Genomic DNA, 21,820 nt, shown 5'->3' with positions numbered 1-21,820 from the left:
ATTATAGAACTCCAGATAATTGAGCTCAATCAATTAAAAACAAGTCGCACAATTCATTTGACTCATGTTGAATCAATTTCAAGCCTCAACGATTCAAGTTTCGCTCAAACAAATTCAAAATAATCCGTGTTTGAACCCAAACGATGAGTTGAATCTTTTCACACGTGGCAATTTCTCTGCCGCTTTCCATTAACCGGTGCGACTTCTTTTTTCCTCTCATTTTCATTCGCAAAAATCTCTGTCACCGTGAATTCAAAGCTTTCCACTTGTGACCCATTTTTACTCTTTCACACTCGCAGTGACACTTGTACAATGGTTTGTTACATCATTCCCTCGTACCCTCCACCATTCCTCTTTTGAACTGACTTCTTCTCGTACGGATGGAAAAGAGGGAGACCACGGAGGAGTATATAACCATTAACCCATCACCAGTTGATGGTGCAACCCATACCCAGACACGTGGCAGGAGTACCTCGGTAACACGGGTGGTCCGCACTTTTAGGCCTGAACAAACAAATGTTATGTATGTATCCACACGTTCTGAATCTACTGGGGTGGTCGTGACATGGGTGCTGGCATTAAAACTGGTATCAGTAATTATCGCTGTGTCGGTAAACGTTTGAGATGTTTTTATTGCCCCGATTCACTGATCTCCCAAGTAAATTCGCCCCTCGCCAAATATATCTCACCATTAAATATTAAATACTGAATTTAATATTTGATAACTTCTCTGCAATTAAACAAAACAACTAGTCTCATTTCAAGTGGCTTTCACTGTTTTTTTTTTTGTTCCATCGGATTTTCTTTTCATTCTCGTTTTCACTGCTTTATCTTTACACCAACACCTCTGATTGTCCTTTGGAGACTCTGGGGCATGCCACTTTGTTGAATTAGGGTGAACATCGACCCACGATTGAAATACAATTAATACTATTAATTATTCACGGCTGATTGCTTCTCTTTTTATCTTCTCGGTTCAGGGAAAATCGAGGAGTGAATGTAAATTTAGAATCCCTTAATGTTATCGGAGAAAATGAGAAACAAAAAAATGAAGAAGAAATGTCGAAACTCTTAAAACGATTGGGGTCGATTGTAACGAGAGGGGCAGAGTTTTTTCAAGAAAGTCTTTTATTAACTCGATTCCTAGGCAAAGAGAGAATACAACTGTGAAAACATTTGCTAGAGGCCATTTTATTTTAGTGATTGTCAGGATAATGAGTCGTTCGATAGGAGACAACCGTTTTTTCTTGTTTCTAGCAATTTCGCCTGAATAAAACCTTCGGGAGAGTTCTGGTATAATTTTCCAATTGGAGATTCAGAGGGTTTTCAAGGAATGAGAGGAAATTGTTAATATCAAAGTCAATATTCTCTTTAAACGAGACAACCATATTTCAGAAAAAAAATCATCGATTTAATCTTGTTGACCACTTGACTACAGAATTCTCGAAGAAATTCCTCCATTCTCACCAGAATTCCACCTCTCATTCTTGACTTTTTCCGTCTCATGTTCGCGTTTCGTTCCACCAGGGTTTAACGACACGAGCTATTTTATTATCCTGAAATTACCCAAACCTGTCGTCGAAAAACATGCACATTTAATTAGAAGTCACTGGCACTTGGTTTGTCATTAATGTCTCATTTTTTATTCGTCTCATTGGAATTCTTTTTATCAACCCCGAGCTTCCGGGTTGCCGCGTATTGAAACAAACAGCTAGAACCGAAAGAAGTGGAGGAACAAAGGCCAAGACTGGAATTTGGCATCTCTAGATCACGTTGGCCCCTTTCTTTTCCTCGAGGACAAGACCTCCACTCTTCATAGGTACTTCTTTCTTTTTTATGTCTGAGCTTTTCACCTCGCCTCATCTGCCTTGTGGACGACGTTGAAGGGCCACTTTGAGACGCGGCGGTGGAAAGTCGAGGGCCAAAGGCAATTTCAAACAAAATCAAAGCGGAAGGATACCCAAGAGTCAGGGACTTTAATCACCCGAATGAAGGTCTTCAGTTGATCATCAGGTGGTCTTTGTTGTTTCAGGTTTTGAGGTTTGATGGCTCATAGGTTTCTTACTCAAACGTTCAAAATTTCTCGCTCAATCTTTCGTTGTTAGCGTCAGATATTTTTATCACACATTATGCCATTTGGTAAATGTATGGTTTAGGACCACCAAAAAATATTTGAAATATTAATTTCTCTGACGAAAAATTTATTCTTATCCTCTAAGTTCCCATCGACGAACGAAGAGAGGGAATAATAACAAGGAGGTAAATACATCGAACAATAGGCCTGAAGTAAACATTGTTGTCCCTCAAATTCCTTAAGCCCCCCTTCTCCTGGCTAGCTCTGTTGACATGACGAGTGAGTGATACGAAATTCAATATTTTGTGTTCAGTCAGCGACGGTTCATTGTCGGGAGAGGTGAATTCAAAGTTTTAGTGAAGTGCTCAGGATTATTTGATGAAATCCATCTGAATTAGACATTTACCTGCAATTTTTATCGAGTCCATGTCTGCAGAACTCCATCTAGAACTTGAAACTCCCTGTCATAAACTAATATTAAACATGTTCCCTCACGTTTTATTTTACTTTGTGAGTGAGTGAATCAAATGGAATTGTCCAATCGATTCTGCTATTCCCGGAAAAATTGACGTGAAAAACTCGTGCTCTTTTACTGTGTCTTCGTAAAAATAAAGCCCATCAGTGAAATCAGTTTCGTTTCCATTGACGAAGCTCCAACTTTCCGTGGATAAGTTGACGGAAAGAGGTGGCAAACTAAAGAAACAAGTGACGAAGTGAAAAGTGTAAAGTGGGTTAAAGACTGTGAGGAGATTTGATTCTTTTGTGAGAGGTTTGACAGAGAGATATAAACGAAGCAGAGAGGAATCACCGGGGAAATAAAAAGCCGACGAGAAGCCAGATCGGACGAAAATCTGTAATCGACCGATTTCTTCGGGCACCGCGGAAAGAACTCAGTAAGCCGCTTACACCCTCTTACAGTATTTTGTAGATTGCTTGGAAAATTGAAAGTCGAATTGCTCAAAGCTGTGACTCTTTTCTTCCATTTCCCTTTGAAACTCTAGTCTCTTTCGAAAATTTAAATTCACCGTGCGAAACTCGTTGCGAAAAAAATTCGTTGCAAAAAAAAATTCCTATCGCGTTTCAGGGCTCATTGAAAATTCAGGATCTCGCGGACAAATAGCTGCGTCGTGAATTTTTTGGAATTTTTAACTCGAAGAAATTATTCTCACGCGTAAGGAATTCGTTAGGCTAGATTGTGGCGATATTTCTATCAGTGCATTCTCTCGAACAATAATAATTCAATTTCCAACGAGACCCATGACTTCACATAGAACCATAAAACGTCATGAAATCCACCTGTTGGCCGTCTACCTTCATTACCCCAGTGCAAGATATATTATGCAGCATATTCTCGATTTTTCTCGTGTTAATTATCAAGCAACAGCTGTTCCCCACAATATACCGTCAACATTAATAATCTTCTTCGTAAAGTTCTCGAATTGCATATCTCGGGTTAAGTTGATTCACCCCGGATGATTAATAATCCGCGACATGTGGAAAACGCGTTCTTAATTATTTATTTAAATCCATAAGAAAGGAATTCACTAAATGAATAATATCCTTAGTAAATTATATCAGCCAATTCCTTGTTCATATAATTTTTATCATCAACAATAGCTACCGCAGGATTAAAAATAATTAATTTTCACTTTACGAATTACCGTAAAAATTCAATGAAATTGTGGAATATTGCATCGCTAATTCTTTTAATGTAACGAATAACTTCATATACTCTGCATTGCTACTCGAACCCTCTGTGTGCTCATATTATTTCATGAAATCACATATGGATCACTAATTATCCCACGGGACTATAAACATTTAACGGAAATTCACAAGCACTATATTCCAATTGCTTCGCGGGGATTTTATTTCAACATTATTACTACATCAGCTTAATTGATATGTTATTTCACCTGTAAATGTATTATATTCCCGATTATTTGATACCGGAGCCCTCGGGACAATACGGAATAAATAATTTTATTCTACGAATCGATTAATGAAAATTAATTGGCACGAGATCACACTATCTAAATCTAAATTTAAATCTAAATAACTTTGAATTTTAGTAATTGATTTTTTTTTTAATATACAAAACTATATTTTGCATATTTTTAGATATATTTTTATAAATTTTATATATCCATGGAATTGGCTGATTTATACTCACAGCGTCCAAAAATATTCTCTCCGATTTTCCGAAAATCCCTTCATTATCATGAATATTAATTTAATCGGGAGGTTCCCCCCATCGATGCAAAAGGGGTCGCATTAATACCCCAACATGGAGTAATTCCCCTCGGATTACGGAAGATAAACAAAATTTAATATTCGGTGTATCGGAACTCACGAGTCAGCTCCACCCCCGATCATTCATTCTTATTCTGTATCATGAGGTCTGACCTTAATCCCTTTGTTTTCCCATAGTCCAAATCCTCAGGAGATTCTCATCCCCTCTGGGTTTTCATTCGGCTCTCTTTTTTCGCGTCTTCTCATGCAAAAAAAAAATACTCAAGAACTTCGAAATCCTGGGACGACAGGAATTTTTCATTCCCTCCAATCTCCCAATCATTCGAACCATTAAAAAAATAATTTCCCCACAAAAACCGATCGTTAGCACCGGAGCCGTAAAAACCCCAATGGGCGGAAAAGATCAACATGTTGGAGCCTCGAAATGACCCAACGGATCCATAAAAATCCCAGCATTTTTAATCGATACTCTTGAATGCACTTGGCGTTTTAGCAATTTTCCACGGCAAGTGGTGTGGCCGTTTCATCGTGGCCGATCGAGGGCGGTGAGAGTATTAATAAAGTCGTTTGAAGGAGAAAAGACGGAGAAATTTTAGGGGTGAAAAGGGGGCGGGGGCATTGAGGTGGTGAGGGTGTAATAAAGCCCCTGGGGGTGAGTCTTACACCGAAGAGTCGAGAGAGACGATGGAAATGATGGAAAAACGGGCGACTCGGGGAAAAACAGCATTAGCTTATAGTGCGAAAACCCAGAACTTTATTAGCACTTCGAACCACGTGAGTGTTAAGCTCATTAATGCCTTTATACGTCGATTTTTCTGGGTGGTTGTGGATTCTTATGGGCTACATACTTAGGGATAGTGCCGTTAAATCTTATCGTTTTTCATCTCAACGCGTTGGGAAAAGTGCCCTTATAGGGACCAAATGCGAAATTATATTGGCTAAACCATTGACAGAAATTGGTATTGTGCAAGTACTTTATGGCGATGTGTCAATGGAGCTTTCGATATTATACTGAGTTATTTGATGGCACGTGGTAATCACTCTCCGAGATTTTAAAATTGATGATTATCCGAGGGAATTTATATCGGTTATTCTCATGGTTATCAAAAATGGGATAAGTTTCACGGTAAATTAGAGTGACATCAAACTCGCAAGATTTTTCATTTCTAATTTCTGGTGAATTCATTGGGATTTCTATAAAAATTTAAAGTCAGAAAATTGTCCATTAATACGAGAAAAATTCATCAATTCCTTTCAAATTTTTCCCCAAAAACTTGTCATGGCAGAAGTCCCCGCCGGCTTGCTAAATTTTCATACGAGTTTCCCTCAAAAGTAATTGGATTGCTCTTCATAATTCGAAATGAAAAATTGATATTGACCAACGCCACGGGGTAATAACCGTGCGCTTCCCCCAGCGGAAAGATAAACGTATCAAATTCATGAAAACCCGTAGAACAGGGGAAAAGAGGTGAATTCACCCCACCCCCCACGCACTGCTCATAATTTTACATTAAGATAATTAAATGAATTACTATAGACATGTGTGCACTACGGGTTTGTTGGCCACCACGAACGTGATTCATATTTGTCCTGTGCAGGGCCTCTCCCGGGGCGATCTCAAACCATCTGCTCTCTCTTCGTTCCTCTCCCGGTGGCAAATCCACCCTCAGCCCTCATTCTACTCCTGTATTTGTGCATTTAGCGCCAGACGTGCAGAGCACTAAACTCCGTTTACTGTGAAATAGGGAGGACGAAAGTTAATTCGACATATATACACGCGATACACTCCCGTGATTTCAACTCGTGGGGTTGGATAATATCCATAGCATTATTACTCTCCATTAAAGTTCTTACTATAATTCCTCCCTAATACGCGTTTACAAATTTTTCTCCGAATTTTCCAAGTCAATTGTCCAAAAAATTAGAGTCAAGCCAAATGCTCCCTAAAAATTCGTTGAGTCTCACTCGAGACACGCGTTTTACTCTCTGGTGTTCTCATTTTTTCTTCAGTAAAATGCAACTAATTGCATGCCACGTGCCCATTCGAATTTCCCGCTGCCCATTGCGACTGCGACGCACTTCACTCATGTTTTGATTTCCTACGATTTTTTATTTCTTCTTTTTACTGTTATCCACTGAGAATTCCGAAAATAGTGACTTTGGAATAGTGTCTGTTATGTAATAGCTTCTCGGTGTGGATTAAACCACCCAGAAATGCTTCACTACTCGTACCATCGAATACGTTGAGTGTCAGAGCGTTGAGTTTATAAAGGAGTGCTTCAATGAATAATCTAACATCATACAGAAATGCGTATATAGTGGATAAAGCCTTCGTTTCCCTGCTTTTCCCTTTCACTATCTCGTCGTCCCCTTTCCCTGGATAATCCGTTTTGCATATTTCGTCGTTGGGTTGGGACTACACCCATGTAAATTTGTCGTATGTGTCACAAAGGCTTGAGAATACACAGAAGCATTACTCATACAAATTGTGACTAGCCAGAATTTACACAGAGAGAAAACTTATTAAGCTTCGGGGTACCGCCAGGGGTTTACATTCTCTGCATACCTTTATCATTTTCTAGGCAATGTTGACCAAGTCCTCAGAATGTGTGTGAAGCTAGTTTCGGTCAGTTTAATGTTGAACACGTGGAAACTTTAAATTTTCCCCGCTAATTAGATATTGTGGTATTGTACTTATTATCCCCAGGATTTCAGAATAAAATAATCAAAATTACTATTCGGAATTTATTCCATGAGTCAAATAAATTGTATTGCATAATTCAATTTAATTGATAAGAGTATTTTTCTCTCAGTGTAGATCTAGGCGGAGGAAATAATTTTCGTTTGTTTTAAAAATTGAATGGTATTGAATGGTTATTTGATCGATATCTAATCGGATTTGGTGTCAATAATAAAGGGAACTCGTTTAGAACGTGTTTACAGCGCCTAAAGTTAATCACTTACAATATAGTTTTGAAGTTTTCACGATATGCCAGTAGTCAGAGTTTCTCCTGAGCCATAATGATCCCGCCGATCACGCGTGTCTAATGGGTAAACCCAAATTAATAGCGTTTCAAGTGAATTAGTGCCGTTAGAAATACATCGTTCACTCGCCTCAAGGCACCCATAATCTATACATATATATGCACACGAGAGGATTAATACTAGCGTCTGTAATTTCTGGGATGGTTATGCAAATCTGCTGTTGCATTCCGTGCTCGAGACTGGCCGGTGCATAGAATACAAACTATACATTATTGACATAACTACAAAACCGGATTAATATATCTCAATTTAGTGAGTGTAGAGTGGAAAGTAAAAGTTGGCAAACCCTGAAATTATCTCGGGAATTTTATTCCGTTGATAAGCCCATTAAACTGACGAGCTCTCATATTTCGAATAATTATGCGATCGACTTTTCGTGCATACTATTCAAAAATTCAGAACAATTTCGGTAATTTCGTTATTGAAAAATTATATACTCCATTATTGCACGGTATGAAATCGTGAAACATGTCTTTTGAGAAATGAGGAGTTAAATTCTGGCAGTGAGTTATTACTCTGAAATTATTCTCATTTGTAAATTGAAATAATTAACTATTACACAATCGCATCTGCCGTAACTATTTGCCCGAGAATGACAGTTTATAGTAAGTGAAAGTGTCAGGGATCGTTGGAAACCCTCGGGAATTAATAGTCGTAGGTTTGTAAATTTACGAGACAAACAAGGGCACCGTCCAACGACGAACGAGATGTATAGAAGCGTAATCAAACTACGAGATCCATTAGACAGTAGAGTACCGTCGAGATATTGCGTCGTGGGACCCCATTGAATCCCTCGGGTGCTTTGGTATTCTCACCTTTTCTCCTTGCCCACTTTCAATTAGCTAAGGTACATCTTCTAATTATAAAATGACTGAATTCTCTCGTTTCGAATGGGTAAAATCGGATTATCCCTTGCTAACAAATTCCATTATTTACACCCGTGGGATCAAACTACATTTTGAGGCTTACGATCTCAAATTGAGACAATGAAAGATGTTAAATTAAATATTTATAACTACGAAATCGTCTGAGCGTGCGGGGTACACGCATTCATTTGAAATATTTGAGATTTAGTCACAAAATTTTTTTGATTTTCAAAATTTTTCGCTTACTTACTTTTCGTTTTTATATAAGGATTCATTTACGGCTCCTGGAGTTCTGGAAATCTAAATTCCATTCGATTGTTCAAATAGTTTCAATTTTTCGTCTGGTCATTAATTATTTCAAATGAAAATGCAGTTATCCAGAACTTCCCCTCGACATTGTAATAAGAGCCAAATTACATCACAAATTCGTGGAGATAGGGGCTGTTGAACAATCGCAAAAAGTATCGTCAAAGGGGTGCAACATCGTCTAGGGAAATTTCTGGTATCAACCAATCCCCTAAGAGGGCAAACCCCCTCACCACTATTCAACGAACATTTTCGCAGTCTCATGACCCCATCCACGAATAATCGCAAGAGTCGAGTTATGCTTTTGCCGCGGTGACGACAATTTGCATTTAAACGAGAGACATTCCATTCGCTCTCGCCCCCTAGACCAAACTTACGCCCTAGGGAAACGTACCACTGTCTTTTCATATCCCGTTAACTTCACTCGATCTGTACTCACTTTAATCCACCCCACATCCACAAAAATCATTAATTTCAATCCGATAAAAATTTTTTTAAAATATACTGTCACTTTCAAATTCGAAAAAAAAATTTTTTAAAAATTTTTAAAAAATTTTTTTAAAATATACTGTCACTTTCAAATTCGAAAAAATTCATTCATAAAGTTCTATTTAATTCAAATCAATCACTAATTTTCTGATCTAATAAAATTTATTTTCTTTGAAATAACAAACGTCCAGTAATTTGGAATAATTAATTATTCCAAATGAAATGAAAAAATGAAATCACAGATTTTTGTGGGTGTCAAAGCACTTAACCGAAGTAGCATCCGTTTCAAAGGATCGGGATGGATTGTTGTAGGTGAGGTGGACAAGAAAATTTGCATCTTGATAGTGAATTAAAAAGTTTTTATCCACCGGGGCAAAGCGACCACGCGGATAACTACCACACGGGTATAAGAAGCGAGTTAATACCACGAGACGTATCCTTTTCCCTATTAAACGGAAACTCCAAGAGTAACGAAAAGTTTGGCCTTCGTCGACTGTGTCACATTTATCAGTGGGTGTCGAGTTGAGGCCCGTCCCGTAGACTAGGTACCGTATCCTGGGTGTGGAATTTTCACCTCTTGGAATATCTCTCTCCTCCTCACCAACCAGACTCCCTTCAACTTTTCGTTTCCTTTTTTTCACGATTAATCTCACCGAAAAAGGTTTATTTAACTTTCACCGGTGAATTGTTAATTAGAATTTAATCTCCGCCATGACATTCATTAATGAGAAAATCACAGTTGCCTGAGAATGAAAAAATATTGTCACAATGCAGATACTTTATGCGAATATAATAGGATTTCATCCTAATGGCTTCAACGTCGAAATTAGACCGATGGAATATTTATTGTTTTCATCGATAATCGATTTGCAATGGGAGATTTTTTTATTTTTTCATTCCGATTAATGAGATAGGGTACGTCCCACTGTATTACAAATCCAGGGAGATATTGAGGGTGAGGTGGAGAGACGATGTCATAACGAGGAGAGGATTTTACGAGACCATTATTCTTCCTGTAAGTACCAGAAAATATCATTGGAAATTCGTTCTGGGGTACTGGTCCTGGGGAGTTAACACCGAGTAGTGGCTCACAGCCAATCTATCTGAGTTTAAAACGCTCAATCGATTTTATGGCGAACTGGTAGTCTGGTAGATCCGTGGACAGAGGTAGATTTCCTTTTAGGATGGTACATGGTATTTAACGACTGATGGGATACGTGGTCTTGACTACTTCCAGCTCCATTATTTGATTCGTTGCTCAATGCACTACACCATTCGTTTTTCAGGATTTTCCTTCCATTAGGCGTCCCAGGTATTACGTTCACAATTCCTAACTCAATGGTTCCCTTCCATTCTTGTTGGTAAAAAATAATAATCGAAAATAAATCGTTGAGTCAAGTTCTCGTTTACAGTTTTGTCTCAAAGGAATTCTTCTCGTAGTAAATCCTCTGGTGGAATAAATTCTTTTGCTGTTATGATAACCGGAATGATAATCACATGATTTCTGAATGGTTAATATTTTTTTACTCCGTGTCGGTCTAGAAGTGATGAAGATTGGTATACAGTTGGTTTGGCTGTACAGCTACATTTCATGCCAGTTATTAGCATAACTTTGCATTGATGGTGCATTCCGGTAGAAACAAGAGGGAAGGAAGTCGTTGTTAGCTTCGCAGTTCCTTTACGAGTTTTCCCCCATGGATTGTTTCAGTGAAGTGACTCATACTCTTCTTCAACCCCTACACTCCACTCTATCCCCTTTATTGGTCCATTTATACTACTCTGCCCACCATTTCAGGCACTATTATTTCGAAATAGTAATACATTTTCCTTGTTTGGATCAATCTCACACTCACACCTTTATTGTTGGTCTTTCCGTTTATCGCTTCTTAATTCATTATCATTCTGTTTTTTGCCCTTGACTTTAACCTTCATCAGTATTTATGTTGAGAACTGTGGGTTAACCTTCATGTGACCTTCAATATTTCAATTTATCGCTGAAGTTTTGACTCAGAAAGTAAGAAATGAGAGGGAGTTCTTGGACTTCGAGGAAGTTTTAAATCCTCTTTAATTTTCACTTCTTGTGTTTGCCCTCACGAGACTCTGAGATATCAATATTGAATGTTTGGCCCCGAGACTTCGTCATGTGACATTGATTTCAGAAGGCATTCCAACTTGCTCCAACCTATTCCTATCGGGATAAGAAACTTCTCAAGAAGCCATCGCCCAACCAATCTCCCCCAAACAATCCAAAAACTTGAAATGCAAAATCTTCGCTTCGCAGGAAGACTGATTCCATTTGAATCACCTGGTGTGAGACTTTGACACCTACATTCTCTCGATGTTGTTTATTCCCCCAGGGTGCTCCCACATATGCACACCGAGAGGTGGTGATTCACATGGGAAATTCTTGACATCGGGAAAACGATGTGATAGGGTACAAGAGATGCGTAAACTTCTCACCGGAGGATCTATCCTCTTGCTTTCACGAGAGGCTCTCGAGTGCCTCAAAAATCCCCTCCAGCATTTTTTTTTCCTTACGCCCGAACACGAGAATAAATTCAAACATGCAGAATCATCCAAAGTGCATTTACTTTTTTATTTTTTCTATTTTCAAGAATAGATCGAGGTGTGATCCAGTATTTAGTCGTTTTGAGTTATTCTAGCTCGTTCATTCACTTTCATTGTTTCGCCTACAACTTCTATCCTCCACCCACTTTTTACAACAACTCTCTCCCACTTTCTCTCACCGCAGACCAAACAAATAACTGATGTCATAGTTCTTGTTCTCTCTTCAGGCTTTTTCTCCACCACTTTTCCACGTGCATCTCTGAGTGTAGTGCAACCGCTCACATGGAGCAACTGTAATGAACCCCCGCCGCAAAACACGAACGCGTTTTTCTTTTCATGGGGAATTAGTCTGCGTAATAAACTCCTGGATAGGTGGCGGGTGTGAAGGGGATTTGCAGAATATACTTGTTTGCAGGGGGAGGGAAGAGGGGTGATTTAAGTATACGACCGGAAAAAACCGTAATTCGGGATAACGCGCATACGTGTTTTCTTTCATGCATACCAGACCACTAATACCTTTCTGTTACTGTTAAGGAGAATACATGCTCTCAATCCCGTTGTTTTTTTATTTTTCACACTCGCCCATTTATTTTTTTTATTTTATGGAGGCACTTCGGATGTGCAAGTATTCTTCTCATGGGTTTATGGGTTGAAAATAGCTTGAAGATAATTTCATTGATCTACAAATTTGCAGAATTTTATCGGTCGTTATTTTATGGAGACGTAAGAAATTGTTTTTGGGTATTTAACCCTCACGTGAGGCCCAACCGTCGGTTCTGAATTACTGTGTTGATCCATTCGGGTTTTAACCCCCAAATTTGACCCGCACTTCATTCGTATTTCCATGGGAAAAATCAGAAAAAATGGAATTCTGTTTCCGTGTCTCAAATGCGTTCCACCAGCGGTTACAGACCGTGAAAACAATACCGTAATACTCTGAAACTTCAGTGAAGTATTCCAAGAATTTGTCTTTTTGGTTAGAATGAAGCCAGGATGATAGGGTGAGCTAGAGTCCTGAGGGGGTTGTTGGAGGGTGAACAGAGCTTATTTGAGATGATTAAATGGCGCAATAATTCATGGGCATTATGTCGGGGTGATATTTTAAGATTCTCGCCTAGAGGGCAGTTTCTCTCTTTTCTACTCGCGAAGGGTGGAAAAAGAAAATTGGTGGAGAGAGAATGGAATACAGTAAGACGAAAAGAATGAAAATAAAAAGGTGGTGGGTAAAAATTGTGAGACCAGCTTGTATAGAAAAGAGTCAAATCTCCAAGGGGTTCAAAACGTACTTGATGCTATTCCACGCACGTATCATCGCATCCGCCAATTCGACGTCTTCGGCGCTTCCTTTTTTTCTTTGCTATATATTTTTTTTTTTCTCCAGTCTTCACTGCATCACATCCGCTCAAGTACCTATATTTTTCGATCTACACTTTTATCTGGTGCCTCAGGATGGTCCACAGGGGGTGCACTACCAATGCTTCGTAAAAAATGAACTCGTACCCTCCAGAGAGTCGGGTTATGCCGTAACGTACCTTCAATTTTACGATTGCTCATCACTTCGATATGCAAAAATTTCCAACGTGGTGAATATTTGGTCTGGCCGCATAATCTATTAGACTATTGAGACAGATTTTACGAGCGGTGGGATCATATATTTTTCTGTGGGAACTCATTTTTTTTTTTTCTTCTCTTTTTGCTCGTGTTTCTGCCAGTCTCCGTGGAGCATCACTTTTAGTGGAAATTGGATTTATGTGGTCGTGTAAAATGTTGCATACTCCTATTTTTAGGATTATGGGGTGTTCTATCGTATTGAGAAGCTGAATGCTCTCATACGTTCGAGGGCGTAAACATTTTTCGATATTTTGACGGTTTTCCTGGTGAATTCCAATCGCTCAGGTTTCAACTTTCATTTTTATTCGCATTCAATGGAATTTTTAGAGAGTACGAGAGAATAGTAACTCGATTCAATTGATAAATCATTAGTAGAGTTCTCAGATAAACCTTTTCTCCAGTTGAGAAATGGACGGGATATTCCTGAAGTGAATGAATTAATCATCAATCAAGATTCTAAATAATTCGGACAGCCGTGCTCCAAGCCTTGATAAATCATTCCGTGGAAACTTAAAATCCTGCTAAATCTCAAACTTCTTTGTGTACTTAAGTCGAAAGGAGGTCAGCGAAGATGATGTACATTGCCGTTAGCCACTTGAAAAATAAAAAAATGCCTGACAACTCAAGACCCGGAAAAAGAACTGTCTCGGAGAAGTTTCAGTACTGTCATCCTTCTCCTCTAACCCACCAACCCAAGTTGGACAAAAATTAGTGTCGCATAATTAACTTGAGGAAATAAATTCACATTAGCCGTGAAAAAAGGGAGTGAGAAGTTAAGGTGTACCCTAGGCACACTTGGGTACGTGGTAGCGTAAAATCGCTGCCGTAAAAATTAACCATTTAAACGTCTCGACGAGGTAACGAATGGACTTTCAGAAGCACTCGGCTCCAGAAAACTGCCAGTGAAGTCACAACGGTGTCTTGAATTCCTTCGCCTTCACCTCGTTTTCTTTTTCTCACTCTCTTCGACGCAAAATTTCTTGCACCCTTGCGCCACCCAGACGGCGGATAAATTCCATACCGATTTCTCAAGTTTTTATCCTTTTTGCCCGATAATTTATTTGTCGCCTCAGACACTATTCTTCACGTCTACATGTCCCAAATATTCACCGAAATTTTTGTCTTCCAAGTCAATCGTTAATTTGAAGATAGACAACACGATTTGCGAGAATTTATTTTGGGATGAATCGATTATATCGGAAAATTTGTTTGATTGGTAAGATTTTATTTGGGAAAAATGTTGAGAATTTTCCGTTGGCGAGAGCCATTCATTTTTGTGGGTGTACCGATAACGTGTCTGTATACACCCGGACTTTTCCACTCTCGGTTTATTCGTCTTTCTTTTCCCCTTCCATCGGTTATGTATATTCACACGCGCTAGCCATACGCGAGCAGCACGTGACTAAACTCATTCATCCCGACTGTTCCCCGACTTTTCTCCTACTCTCCCTATACTCCACTCATTCATTTTGCTCATCAAACAAGCCAGGGATTGTTGTTGCCCCGTCTACAGTACATATTATTCTCAGTCAAGGTTTTATTCACGTGCGAATGTGGGATTAGAGGGTGTTTACGGGGAAAAAAATGTTTTCTGGTGACAAATAGATGGAGATGGGGAGGCGAGAGGATTAGTTCGTGGATTATCGAGTGAAATATTGTGAAAAACTTTCCACTGCCACTGAATTTTTCGTGTACATCCAAAATTATTTAATTTATCGAGAGTCTTACATCAGATCATATTGAAAGCTGCGTTTGAAGTCTTCGGGACTTTAAGAAATCAAGACTTTGGGAGTTCTCAAATAATGAGTTTAAATTCCTAAGATAACTTGAATTTTTTTCAACGCGAGACCTTTCAACTCAACTGGAATTCCCTAAAAGGAACCTTTTACCACTAACAATTTAAAGTGACATGTTTCGAGGGAGAAAATTTGTCTCATTGACTTCCAGTGGTTTCAGTGTTACTTAAATCCATGAAATAAATAACACCAATACCACAACTCGAGAGCCACTGAGATTGGTATCGACGCGACTCGAATGCAGTGGAAAAGTCACGTACTGAGTAATGTTGACACGTTGTGGCAAGTGTCGATGCTGTGTGGTGCACAAAGCCACAGAAGCACAACGTGGTCTGACTATTCCATCGGAAAATTCCCTCAACCTACGAATCACTGCGATGCCCATTCGTGCTTCTAATCACTGAGATGTAGGCTACAACTGTAATCTAGGTGAAAATCCTTCCCACGAACTCTGGAGACAAATTTCTGCTCCAAAAAGTAAAAAATTAGAAGAATTAATTAAAAGAATTCGAACTCGTCAGAAATTCTCCCATTAATTAGTCAATCGATTTGCAAATTGATAAACGCAGAAAAAAACTCAATTTATTTATTTTTTTTTCATTTTGCATTTTGTTTTCTGTCATGTAAATATAATTGAAAATCCCGACTTAAATTCTTATCTCAGAAAAAAAAGTCTTTGATACGGGTGAATTTAATTGGCAGAAATATATTTTATTTTTGAGTGCAGTCTAGTCTCGTAGAGTTCTGGGATGACGGCCAGATATTTTCCCGGCAATTGGGTCGCTTCATTAAAAATAATTGAAACCAAGTACACAAACCCGTAGAAAAGACACAAACTCATCACATTCAATATTTCCCCTTAATTGTATGAATATGCTAATGAGCCGGGTGAATCCTCACCAGAGAAAAAAAAATGCCCTGCAGCCATTCGACTCACATATTCCCACAAACTCGTGCATCGATCAGCCCCAGTGTAACCATTATGAAATGTTGAGATTACGCTATCTCATTTCAAGTGTTGGAAATGAGAACGAGTGTGCAAAAGAAGAAAAATTCAAGTGAAATAAAGTACATAAAGATAACGGACGGCGAAGGGAGGGCGATGAAAAAGAGGAAAAGAAGTGGAAGGCAGTTGAGGACGCGATGTGAACGTACGGATCGGCTCTTTTTTTTTTTCTACTAATTAAAATTGCAAACTCGAAAGGTGGATGAACCATCTTTAATGAGACGGCGTCTGGGCACGAGTTTTCCCTCATTATTTCCCTAGTGCGCGGTCGATCACTTTGAGCTCAGGACCCAGAGATTACAAAGCGCCCGGGAAAACAGAAAAAATGGGCTGAGGATGGGAGAAATAGAAAATAGAAATACTTGAGATAGGGATTAAGAGTGTCAATTTTCAGAATGGGACTGATAACCTCGGGTTCAACAGTGAAAATGAAAAAAATATAGCATTAAAAAAACAGTGAAGTGTGCGAGCAGTTGGTGATGGCTGTCGACGTGAGCTTTTTTTTCCAAGTTTTTATCACACCTTTTGTTCTCGGGATGTGGAAAAAAGAGCCCTCGGGTATTCTTATCATCCCCGTGGAAGATAGATCCCTCACGTCTTCCGTCTGTTCCTGTCTCAATGAAGGCGATTACATGTTCCCTGGATGAGAACGAGAATAATTGGGGATTCGTCCGTCGAGGGATGGAACATGTGGAAAAATTTGTAATAATAAATCCTCACAATTTTTTCGTGCATTTCAATTTGAAGAGGAAATGCAGAATTTTTACGCGGATTTCATGGAAAGTCCGAGAATTTTCTGCAAGATTTTCTCTATTTTTTGAGATGACATGAGCCCCATGGGGATTTTCTCTAAAAATTAACACCCGGATACACCCTGACCCTGTGGTGCTTTGTCTCATGTATTTCGATGGTGCATACAATATTTTTTTTTTTCTTTTTCGGCACATTTAAAATGGTAGTAATGGCAACTGCACCCAACCCCCATATACCAGTGCCATAGTTCCTATTGTGTGTCACCCACAGTGGCTTTGATGCTGCCGGCATCATACTCGAATTGTCCATTGTGGCTTGCATCGCACAATTGGACCCCGTGCCTATACTTACCGTGCGTTGATTCACGTTTTATAAATGCTAAACTACGAATCTCCCTCCAACTAGTTCTTCTCCTTCTTTTTTTTTCTTCCACCACTCACTCTACATTCCATTGTTCGATTAGCTTCACAGTACGTGTGCATTTTCATCCATCTCCGCTCTCGAATTTCCGCACTTTGCGGCTGACAATACAAGGACCTCCACCAGCCCTCAAAACATTGTCCTGTCAATTTTTTCCAACCGCTTCACCCTCATCATTTCGAATTAAGTCAAGGTTTCAGTGGCTGTCAGACATGTCTGTCGACGTTGGAATAATTAAGTTAATAAACTTCCTCTCCCTTTTCAAATTCAGGCGCACCCCGTCGATCTCTAACTATCTCTTTGAGGAGAAATTAAATTTCGATGAGAAAGCAATACGAGTCAAAGAGGAAAATAAGGAGTGGGGTGTGTATACCCGATTTAATATTCGGTATCGCTTATATCGGGGAATGCAATTCTCTCGCTTGCTGTTTTAATCCCCGAAATTCCGGCTGACTCATGTGTTTTTATTGGTAGAGGGACATTCCATCGATCCCGGAGTTTTTATTAATTCTCTGGAATTGTTAGAAGAAAAAATTTTATTCCATCAAGACTTGCAGAAAAGTTATGATTTTATAACAGCATTCGGATTTTTGAAAATTTTCATGAAATAATTAAACGATAGTAGAGATCGTAAACTGTTTATACGAAAAATCTCCAAGGGCAATGACAAACTTCAGACAGAAACAGCAAAGAAAACGGATATTGACGCTTCTTTGTCCATCGTTCTGAAGAATTCGAGAGGAACTCTCGCCAAGTCAGCTGGAATGAGCGCTCGATGTCTCAGGGATCCTATTAAACAAAAGGAAGAGGTCGTAATCGCGAGAGTGGCCAATCTCAGCTGCAGTGAAATAATAAGGAAAGACTCGTGGACGGTTAGCGCATCGGCAGAAATTGGTAGAAGAGTTGTTTTAGGAGGGGAACCCCTGGAAAAATTGAAAAGTCTCCAAAGTACGTCTCAGCCCTCACCTTTTTTTTTCGTGGGCCCCCTCTCCTCTTTTTTATTTTACCCACCGTCTGACGAAAAATTCTGAAGACGTTGGCACAATGAAAAGAGAGAAGCGGCGACGTCTGATCGTGCACCACGCCTCGAGTGAAATGGGCCGAGGCTTTTACTTTGCATTAATTTCCGGATTGCCGTCTAGCATGGTGGAACATCGTCGAGGGTATTGTGGGTGATACCGGGGTGGGGTAAAAAGAGGACGAGTTGGATTACACAGATACCCTGTGCGGCTCTTTGACAAGAACAATGCTTGCAGACTTCCGTTGTACGCGTTTCATGCGACACGCGGGAATACCCAGCCGTTAAAAAATTTCCCTTCTATTCGTTTTTCTTCTCACTCTTTTCTAGTCTCTACCATATACAATCATTGTTTTTCATTTTTTTTTTCAGACGTGTCAAAATGAGAACACGCTAAACTGACAATACACCAAGTTTTTTTTTTTCGACTCCACGGCGTGTCGCATAATGAGACAAAGGTAACGAAAGCCTCATTCGAGCGGTGAGCGATGTCTCTTGATACTCGACACTCGACCTGCGGAGTATCACCCCCTTTATTCAAATATTCCTCCGAATTTTTAGGAATACTCTTTTTTCGGGAAAAAATCTGGTGAACGCTGGGTGAAAGAGTCCTCTTAATGAGTCTCAAAATAAATTAAGCAAAAAGTGTTGTAGTGAGTGCAAGTGAAAGAGAAAAAAAAGAATTCTTTAAGACAAAAGGAACGGAAGTGAAGTGTCTCAAGAGGATGGGGTATACGACCACGTGGAGGTCTCGTCAGGGCGTCGAGAAGGTCGGCTTGGACAAGCAGAGATTAAGGTGACTGCTCTCAAAGTCTATCCCTTTCCAACTTGCCAGCCCTCAGTCCAACGAAAATCCTGTGGAGTCGGCTGAAAGGGGTAAAGTACCGCGACATACCTCTCGTGTCTCGGTCTGATGCACATTAATCCTTACCCTTTGCCCCCATGCGACGTCGACCTTTTCCCCCTTTGGTCGTTTCATTTCTCTCGCAAAACTCCTCTGTCTCTCTTTCTTGTTCCGGTGGGCCTGTACTAGACGTGTTTCAACTTCCAAAAATCTCGCGCTTTTTAAAAAGTGAGATAGACCACGGGAAGAAGTCTGTACCCAGACACACCGGGAAAATAGGGTTTCACTGAGAGACAGCCATTACTCTGATGGCTCGCATTAGTTTTCCACCCCCTGTGTGTCAAGTTCTTTTATAATGTGCATCATGAAACACCGGTATGTAGCTCGCGAATTAACGATGTGTTTAATTGTCTCGCTGGCGGCGACATAAAAAATTCATGGAAACAATGATAAACACGGGGAAAATAGAGTTACATGCTTGAGATGAAAATTAGAATGATGCATGGTGGTAAATTATCTTGATGAAAGAGTCATAACGGATTATTTTTCTATTTGTTTTCCACGGGAATAATTTTCTCGCGATATTTAATTCTTCTTCCAATTCTTGATCTAACAGTAATTGGATTTCCATCCAAATTCTACTTGGCCAATTACATTTTTTTCTTTTTTGCCGTGTCCCTATTGTATTGTACGTAGTCACTAATGATTCGGATAAGATCGGTGCAACGTACCCTGGAGAGGACCACCCGAAAATAATTTCCTCGTCCTTATAAACCCACCCACCGTCTGACCAATTATCGCGAGACACCCACTTCTTCGCGCCTTGAGAGGTGCCTTGCACACCCTGTCTATAGAGATCCCAAGGAGTCTGTGTAAAGTGGATCTAAAAAAACGGCCTCAAGTTTTTCCATTTTTATTTTAACCCCTCCCCCCACTTTTTTTCTTGTACCACTGCTTTTCAAGCCGCCCCTTTTTCATCCACCCATCGACATTCTACCCGGGCTCTTTATTCATTTTTCTTTTCACTAGTATGATTATTATTTTTTTAATAATGAGGAGCTCAACAGCCTGACATTGGTTCAATGGTCCCTCTAGAAGATTTTAAAAAATTGTATATGTTTTTTTTGCTTTCTTCACGGTTTTGTAGGCATTCGGGGGGTAATTAGGCAATGCGTATGGAGCAAGTGGATATTGAAGGGGAAAATAATATTTCAATAACCATATGATTCGGAAAAGTCGTGATTTGTCGATTTTTCAATTTTATCCGTGTCCCACCCCTTGGAAAAGCTATTCCACGGATCAATGAGAATCTAGGTCCGGTAGAGAGGAATGAGATGGTGTTGCTACTTTTGCGATATGATTTGAAAAAGTGGAAAATGAAGGGAGAAAATAATTCACAACAAAGTTGCTCACTGCCAGGTGAATTGTATCGGTAGAGTAGCTCTAGAGTTTTTGGGGTTGAAGATAGAATAAAACATGGAAATTTATCAACGGAGATATCCATTTCACTCGCATTTACCGCGATGAATAATTTTTCAAAGGCCACAAGAACGCTTGAAGTAATGAAAAATTGAAAATGAAAATGAAATTATTAGTCGGGGTTAAAAATTCTCATCTTCATCAGGATAACTTCATTAACGTTGAGACGGTTGGGTCGAACCAAAAGTTCTTCAACCTTTAACAGAATTATTTTCTTCATTTCTCGGTGGTTAATGGGCGATGAGTTTCTTACGATTATATCCCCCATAAAGAAATATTTCAAGACTGAGAATAATTTCCTCATTCTCCTTTTAATTCTAAAACGAAAATTAACGACTCATTTGTCAAGATGTTAAATTTTTTCATTGAAAATTTAATTTACCAGATTAAATGATGAAAGTATGAAATTCCTGTGTATCAATATGACTTCTTAATCTTTTCAAATAAAAATTCGTCAATCAGTGAATACAGAATAAAACGAGGTGGTTATGTTCACTTTGCAATAGGGAATGAAGTTGAATGGAATATCCTGAAAACTCCAAAGGCATATTAAATCGAAAGATTGGAATTCTAATTAATAGCCAGTGGGATCGTACGATAAGATGAGGAGTATCTCGGTAAGACCTCGTTCTGTTCAGTTTTATCCTAGCGTTCTAACATTCACCGATGCCTCCCTTAATGTCTCACTCAAACCACTCGGGAATTTCATACTGAAAGATTATCGTAATGAAGATCTCTCACGGGCGTTATACTATCCTTTACATACTTCCACCGGCTATCACATCCTCCGGGTAGAAAAGAGGGTGGTAATATTCCTTTTTGATTCATTTTCCTATTAGACGAGCTAGCAGAGACGGTAGAAGATTGAATCAGACAATGCGCCACTTGATGACGAAAAAACTTTGATTGAATACTCATATTTTTTGTGACTTCATTGAACGTGATTTGACTGATAGTACCGATAACTGAAATCACTACCTCGTTCTTCCAGTGAAAATAATTCCGGGACTCGAGTGAAATTTTTTTCGGTTATCCCTTCAAGCCATTGAATTCATTTATTCCTACCGAACGTACACCGGGGATAAACAATTGTCGAGAACCCCTAACATTAGCGAATATATTCTAAATACTAGCCAACTCTTGTCCGAATGCATTTAGAATACACGAAAATGGCAAGTGCTTAAAGTGTAAATACGAACATGTAGCTCATACAAAGTCCCAGAACCCATAAAAGAGGAGAGCGTCTAGTCCACCTCATCCCATTCTCACTCAACTCCACGTACCGTTTCCCC

General features: G+C 39.3%; 1 protein-coding gene across 4 annotated transcripts in view; it reads left to right on the top strand.

Moving 5' to 3' along the window:
• LOC105271464 (SAM and SH3 domain-containing protein 1) overlaps positions 1-21,820 on the top strand; it is a 136,363-nt gene that overhangs the window by 77,956 nt on the left and 36,587 nt on the right. The window lies entirely within an intron of this gene.

The sequence above is a fragment of the Fopius arisanus genome, unplaced genomic scaffold (genome assembly GCF_000806365.1).
Source record: "Fopius arisanus strain USDA-PBARC FA_bdor unplaced genomic scaffold, ASM80636v1 scaffold00004, whole genome shotgun sequence".
Classification (NCBI taxonomy): Eukaryota; Metazoa; Arthropoda; class Insecta; order Hymenoptera; family Braconidae; genus Fopius; species Fopius arisanus.
The sequence above is the reverse complement of the archived record's forward strand: the minus strand, read 5'-3'. Positions and strand labels throughout refer to the sequence as shown.